Source organism: Suricata suricatta, chromosome 1 (assembly GCF_006229205.1).
Source record: "Suricata suricatta isolate VVHF042 chromosome 1, meerkat_22Aug2017_6uvM2_HiC, whole genome shotgun sequence".
Taxonomy (NCBI): domain Eukaryota; kingdom Metazoa; phylum Chordata; class Mammalia; order Carnivora; family Herpestidae; genus Suricata; species Suricata suricatta.
The window spans coordinates 93,891,358-93,899,006 of record NC_043700.1 but is presented as its reverse complement, the minus strand read 5'-3'; the positions used below and the strand labels follow the sequence as shown (position 1 = coordinate 93,899,006).

Below are 7,649 nucleotides of genomic sequence, written 5' to 3'. Positions count from 1 at the left end.
CCTGTGTGGCCTACTCTGTTAAGCATCTGACTTCAGGTCACGTCCTGATGTCAGGGTTCTTGGGCTTGAGACCCATGATGGGTTGTGAGCTGACAGCTTGGAGCCTGGAACTTGCTTTGGGTTCTGTATCGCCCTAAAAAATAAACAAAAAATTTAAAAAATACAGTACCCCTAGTTTGAAATTAATGAAAACATCAGATATTCTTTGCAGATATTGTGAATTTATATCCAGACCATCACAATAAAACAAATATGGCAAAGTGATTCAAAAGGAACTTTTTCGTTTCCTGGTGCATTCAGAAGTTACGTTTATACTCTTCTATAAACTATTAAGTGTAATAACATCATGACTAAAAATGTACATACCTTAACTTAACAAATGCTTTATTGCTAAAAAATGCTAACTATCATCTGAGCTTTTAGTGAGCCCTAATTTTTTTGCTGGTGGAGAGACTCGCCTGGATGTTGTTGGCTGCTTACTGATCAGGGTGGTGGTGACTGAAGGTGGGGTGGCTGTGGCACTTCCTAAAAATAAGACAGCAGTGAGGTTTGCTGCGTCTATTGACTCTTTATTTCATGGACGGTTTCTCTAGAGCATGCTATGCTGTTCGATAGCATTTTACCCACAGTGGAACTTTTTAAAAAGTTGGAGTCAGTTCTCTCATACTTAGTTGTGCCTTTATCAACTAAGTTTATGTAATACTCTAAATCCTTGTTTTCATTTCAAAAATCTTCATGACTTCTTCACCAGGAGTAAATTCCATCTCAAGAAACAACATTCTTTGCTCATCCAAAGGAAGTAAGTCCTCCCCCGTTAAATTCTATCATGAGATTGCAGCAATTCAATCACACCTTCAGGCTCTACCTCTAGTTCTAGTTCTCCTGCCATTTCCACCACATCTGCAGTTACTTCCTCCACTGAGATCTTGAACCCCACAAAGTCATCCATGAGAGTTGGAATCAATTTCTTCCAAATCCCTGTTAAGGATACTTTGACTTCTTTTCGTGAATTACAAATGTTCTTAATGGAATTTGGAATGGTTAATTATTTCCAGAAGGTTTTCAATTCATTTCCCCAGATCCGTCAGAGGAATCACTATCTATGGCAGCCTTATGAAATGTATTTTTTAAATAATAAAATTTGAAATTCAAAATTACTCCTTGACTCAGGCTACCGAATGGATGTTGGGATAGTGGTCATGCAGACAATGTGAATCTCATCCATCTCCATCATAGCTCTAGGGTGACCAGGTGCACTGTCCATGAGCAGTCATATTTTGAATCTTTGAGTCCAGGTCTGAGCAGTAAGTCTCAACAGTGGGTTTTAATATGCTATAAACCACATTATAAACAGATGTGTTGTCATCCAGGCTTTGTTGTTCTATTGATAGAGTACAGACCAAGTAGATTTAGCATAATTCTTAAGGGCCTCAGGATTTTCAAAATGGTAAATGAGTGTTGGCATCGACTTAAAGTCAACAGCTATGTTAGCCTCTAGCAAGAGTCAGCTTGTCCTTTGAAGCTTTGAAACCAGGCATTGATTTATCTTTTCTAGAGGTGAAAGTCCTAGATGGCATCTTCTTCCCTTAAAAGGCTATTTCATATGTACTGAAACTATGTTGTTCATGTAGCCAGCTTCATTAATTATTTTAACAAGCTCTTCTAGGTACTTGCTGTAGCTTCCACATCAGCCTTTGTTCCTTCATCCTGCACTTTTATGTTATGAAGGTGGCTTTGTCTCTTAAACCTCATGAACCAACCACTGGTAGCTTCCAATTTTTCTTCTATAGCTTCCTCACCTTTCTCAGCCTTCACAGAATTAAAGAGAGTGGATTAGGCCTTGGCATAAGGGAATGTTGTGGCTGGTTTGATCTTCTATCCAGACCGCAAAAGATTTTTCCATATCAGCAACAAGGCTGTTTCATTTTCATATCATCCATGTGTTCACTGGAGCAGTACTTTTAATTTCCTTCAAGAACTTCTTTGCATTCACAATTTGGTTGTTTGACCCTAGAGGCTTAGCTTTTAGCTTATCCTGGGTTTCAACATGCCTTCCCTACTAAACCTAATCATATCTCACTTGTGATTTAAATTAAGAGAAGAGCAAGTCTTTCTTTCGTTTGAACATTTAGAAGCCATTGTAGGGTTATTAATTGGTCTCGGGAACATGAACACCTATGGACACCTATGGAGAGAGAGAGAAATGGTGGAATGGCTGGTCAGTGGGACCTTCCAATATACATAACATTCACCAATTAAGTCTTCTGTCTTATATGCACAGTTTGTTATACCCAAAACAATTATAGTAGTAACATCAAAGATCACTGGCCAGAGATTGCCATAAAATACAATAATCATAAATATGTTTGAAATATTGTGAGAGTTACCAAAAAGTGTTACAGAGACACACACTGAGCAAATGCTGTTGGAAACATGGCACTGATGACTTGTTCAATGCAGGGTTGCCACAAACCTTCACTTTGTAAAAAATGCAGCATCTGCAAAACACAATAAAGAAAAAAGCAATAAAACTAGGTATGACGATACAGTGACAGCAGAGCAGTGAACCAAGTGCAAGGCCCTTCTGAACATGGGCCCCATGAACATGAAGCTAATCCTACTGTATCAATGTTTAGTTTGTATTTTTATACCCTTATCACAGTCTATCATCTTATACTTAACATATTTAATGTATATAATGTATTTCTTCATTACATGATTAACTTTTGTATGTTAAATTTTCTAAACTCAATATATAATTAGAAAATTATTTTCAACTATTCTTAGATAAATTGAGAAGTCATTCAAACACATACACTATTTTCAAAGTACTTATGACTCTGAAAATGAAGATAGAAATGAAAATCCTAGAATGGTAGTATTATCAAGTTAGTAGCTGGAAAATACTGACTTGATGATTATAATGACATGAGACAGTTTTGATAAAATTCATCTGAATTTTCCATTGTGAGAGAATTAAAGCTTTAAGAGAACATTAGCAACACCACAGTCCCCGTGATAACCTATAGACTCTGCTTAGCTGAAGGGTATGTAACAAGCCAAATAAGGTTCAGAGTGAAACTAGGAAAAAATTCATAATTGGTAATTTAGGATAAGGGCTGCTGCAGATATTAGCAGGAAGCCTAGACTACACAAATAGACAATTCAACAGATGCTTATTGATTTCCTTGTATACACCAGAGTTCAAAATGTGGGAATACTGCTGAGAATAAGGTGAAGGATTGATTTTTATTGCGCTGATGTCTCTGTGGCATAAGTAGCATTAAAAAACAGACAAAGTTGATATATTGTATAACTGGACACTTTTCTCCTCCCATTAGAGAAGGAAAAAGAGAGATCCAAGTTAGTTAATAAAACACCAAGCAGGCAATTAAGCATAAAGTAATTTAGAATTAGCTGAGGCTAAAAGTTAATGCTGTTAGTCACACCGTTCTTACAAGGATTGGCATGAGCAGATGCTAACTCTAAATTTCCTAAACTTCTGCCTGAACTTAGGCTTATGTAAAGCTCTTAGTAAAATTCCCACTTGAAAATTAAAATAATGATGTTAAGATATCACAAAGCATCAGTTATAAATGTCCTCTGTTTATCATTTCATTCTTAGATAGCTAATGATCTTCCAATTTCGATTTTTAATTTTCTTTTTAATTGTAAGCATTTTGAACAAAACTATTTTTTTCAAATGCTCAGCACATGACCTAACTTCTTGAATGGAATATTTGGATAGTGCACATTAATTCAGCATCTATCTTCATGAGGAAGGTATTTGCCTATGACACCGTACTTACAGGAGTCAACCAACCGTGAGGGAATCGGTGGGAGGGATGTCGTCCCCTGAGTTTGGAGGCGGCTTTGGTAATCGACAAAGGCATCCTCTTCCTCCATCATTTCTTCATGCTAGACTTTTGGTTAAAAAGAACAGCACTACCACATAGAAAATGGCACAGGCTTTTATTCTAGTCCTTTTGATACATTCCTGCCATATTATCTGTCTTTTATTTTCTTATCACCATCAGGTTGCCTGTTGTCACTTTCTTTCACTGTGTGTCTGTCAAAAATAAACTCTTTCTCTGCTTCAGTTTTCAAATTGATTTTTTTTCTCCTTAGAAATCAAATACGTTTTTTAAAAAAAATCTTGGAGTAAAAGAAAGATTTTAAATGACAATCTGAGGACTCCTTTTATGAGTATATACGTAACGTTTGGTATCTTTTGGTTTTGTAATTATTTTTTATTTATTTTATGTTTTAAAATAACATGCTTATTTTACTGAAAATATCCTCAGTAATTTTAACATTCTTAATGATACAGTTAAAAGAACTGAAATACTTGGAATTCTCTTCCTCAACATTTGAGAAAAAGAATACAGTGTAGAATTGGCCAGGTTACTAAAATGTAAAGAAATTAGCATTCTAATCACTTGCTGATTATAAGTTTATATACTATAATGTGCATTAGTTTATATATTATAATAGTTTCCACATTACACATTATGATACATAATAATTTATGAAAATATCTTTTATATATTATATGGCAGTTTTAGTATAATGTACTGTAATATTCTAATGTTTATTACATATTAGAAGTTTATATTATAAATTATAAATAGTTTTTATATAGTTTATACATGTATATATGGTTATTATAGTTTTACTTTATAATTGCATAGTGTCTATTATATTACTATTTATATATTACAACTAAATAATTTCAATATTATGATAAATATTCGTATGTTATGAAGAGATACTTGATTTATTTAACATTATCCTTGATGTAATTTTGATCTGAATATGGTAGCAGTTTACCACCCCCATGAAACATCTGAAATATCTCACACAGTCACTTATGTTTGAGAAACATTTTCTGATTTTGTCAGTGTTCCATATAAACTATTAGTCACAGCCACAAGGTTGGATAAAGAATCTCTATGTTTTCATCTTCTAAATTTTTAAATGGCTTTCTATTTTATTTATTTATCGAATTTCATTTAAATACAACTTAAAATTATCCATATCATCTTATGATAGACTATTTTAGAAGGATATTGAGGTTTACTACATTTCTTACTCATAGGTTCTGAACATAACATTTGGTTTCTTTTCTTTGTGAAGTAGCATTAGGGGAATGGAAAGCGATTCAGTGTCAGACATAGCTGGGATTAGTGCCAGCTCCAACATTTTAAAAAGGTGTGGCTGTTTTATTAATGCTTTGAGAAATATTTCTGTTCAAAAGCATGTGCCTGCCTTCCTAGTTTAGTTACTGTTCCTAAGGGATTAAATTTAAATTTTGCAATTTAATATATTTTCTCCCTCTCTGTATCATAGTAGGTATACTTTTCTTCTGAGTGAATTTCCTAAAATCAAACATAAGAATCTGAAATTTTATTCCATAAAAGAGTATATTTACTCTCTAATAAAAATCAGTTTTAATAACAATAATGTGTTATCAAATATGGAGAAAGAAAATTGGAGCCTCGTGATAACAAGGCTGATAGATCTCTAGTCCAAAACCATCATGATGATTAAAAAAACCAACTACTTCCTTCAATAAATTTCATATTTTTCTATAGTATTGGAGGCATTCTTCTATGGGTCATTCAGTCCTCTTTTGCTGCTTAACGTGATAAAATAAGACCTTGAGTCACTTTTCAAGGTTGTGTTTTCAGAGAAAAGAGTGAAGTGTATATTTCTCTGGGACAAAGAAAAGGGTTGCTTGCTGTTTGCTAGAAAACAAACAAACAAAGAAGCAAACAATTAAAAAAAAAGAAGCAAACAAAAAAAAAAACAACTAAAATGTCCAATTTCAGTGTGCTTTTTCTATAATGCAATCCACTTCACACAGGTAATGTCTGGCCCTGCCTCATCACCTTCAAGTGACTTGGGAACAAGAGAAACTCTAGCAAATGCACTGATGCTCATGGTACTTGATGTCCTATGTGTAGTTAATTTCTTTTTCACTGGCTCAGGATTCTTATGTCTCTTACCAGTATCAAAAAAGAAGTGACAGACTAACTTTTTAGATCATAGCTATGGAATAAAATTAAGTCTCTGATCTGACAGTCTTCACAGTGAGGATGGGATCTTGACTGAGAGATTAGTTTCTGTGAGAGGAAGTACAGGCTCCCTAAGCAAGGTTCAGAGTTAGAAGACTCTGAGATCTGATAGAGAATACCTTTACCCAAATGATGACAAGAAAGGAGACAGAAAGGAGTGCTCTGGTTCCAAATGTTAATGAGGCTGAGCAATAAGTGGGATTGGGACAAGTTACCCAGATGATACTTCAGTTGTTTCTTACTCTCCTTGGAGCAGAAATAGGAAGATATATGTTGATAATGAGCAGCAAGCCCTATAGTTCCAGCAGATAGACAACGTAGTCATGGCTACCAAGCCAAAGAGTCCTCAAAGCTGAAATAAATTGTATCGGCAAGGAGAATCTTTTATTTTTTTTAAAGAACTTTTGATAAGCCAAAACACAGAGGTCTATTTGGTTGAGTTGATCAACTGTCATGTGTCTCAAAACCAAAAGTAAATGCAAAGTCTTGGCTAGTAGCATGGAGCCACTCTACTCCATTACCCCTCCTTCTCCTCTGACTTCAGCCACTTTAAGGAGAAAGGTCACTGGGGCTGGGGCCAAGATCATTCTTCCTTTAAAAGGGATCAAAGATAAAATCCACTTGTTTGATTATGTTGGGGAATTTGGGGGAGGATTGAGATTTAAATTCATGGTTCTATTGGATACATGCACCAAAATCACTATCCTTTCCAGTCTTTTAGGCAGAGAAGGAAGCTAAATTTAAATGATAGAGTGTAGGGAAAAGTCAGTGGGGGGCACGAATGCTAAAATAGCTTCCAGCTGATTTAACTCACTGCTGCAGTGGCTTTGACATCTTCACATATCATTGACTTGATATCTTACCTGCTTCTACTTCCTGTCCTATAGTGTTACAGTGAATTCTCCTGTTCAAAGACTGATATAATAGGAAAAATGATATTGGGACAGATTAGTCACTTCTTCCTTCCCCTTCAACCCACCACCCTATCCCTTCCTCGTTTATCAAACAGAAACAAAATAAACAGTGCTGTTGTCAGATGTAGGTGCCAATTACACCTCTTTTTAATAAAAAGATGGCACTTTAACCTATTCACTTAAGCTTTTGTTGAAACCAAACCCATTACTCCTGGAGACTTGTATCTCTAGACTGACATCCTCCTTTTGGGATGGAGTAACTTGAATTGAATGATTAACAAACTAGAAAGATATAGGCTATATTGGGTAAGCAGATATGGTATGTTCAAGAGTGCCTTGCCCTAAGGCATCTCAGCTTTGCACAAAAACATGGCTGCTACTCCATGTTTTATCCTCCACTTGATCATCCAAAGGAAAGCTGCTGGTATTGTGGGGACCTTAATCCACAGCGTTTTCCCTAAATGTCTGAACATTGTCCACTGACATTGTTTGCCAGTGAAAGCTGATGGTATCTTTGGATAGCAGCAAACCAGCCCCAAACCAGCCCCAGTGACAATTCTGAAAGACTGACTATGGTAAAAGCCAGTCAGTACAATGGGTTGACTTGAAAGTCCTGTGACTATCTTCAATCGTACTCCAATGAATTGCGTTATTTTTT

The 7,649-nt window shown here is 35.4% G+C and overlaps 1 pseudogene; it reads right to left on the bottom strand.

Annotated features, from left to right (window-relative positions):
* Positions 1 to 400: 400 nt before the first annotated feature.
* Positions 401 to 2,139, bottom strand: LOC115301345 (annotated as a pseudogene).
* Positions 2,140 to 7,649: the final 5,510 nt, after the last annotated feature.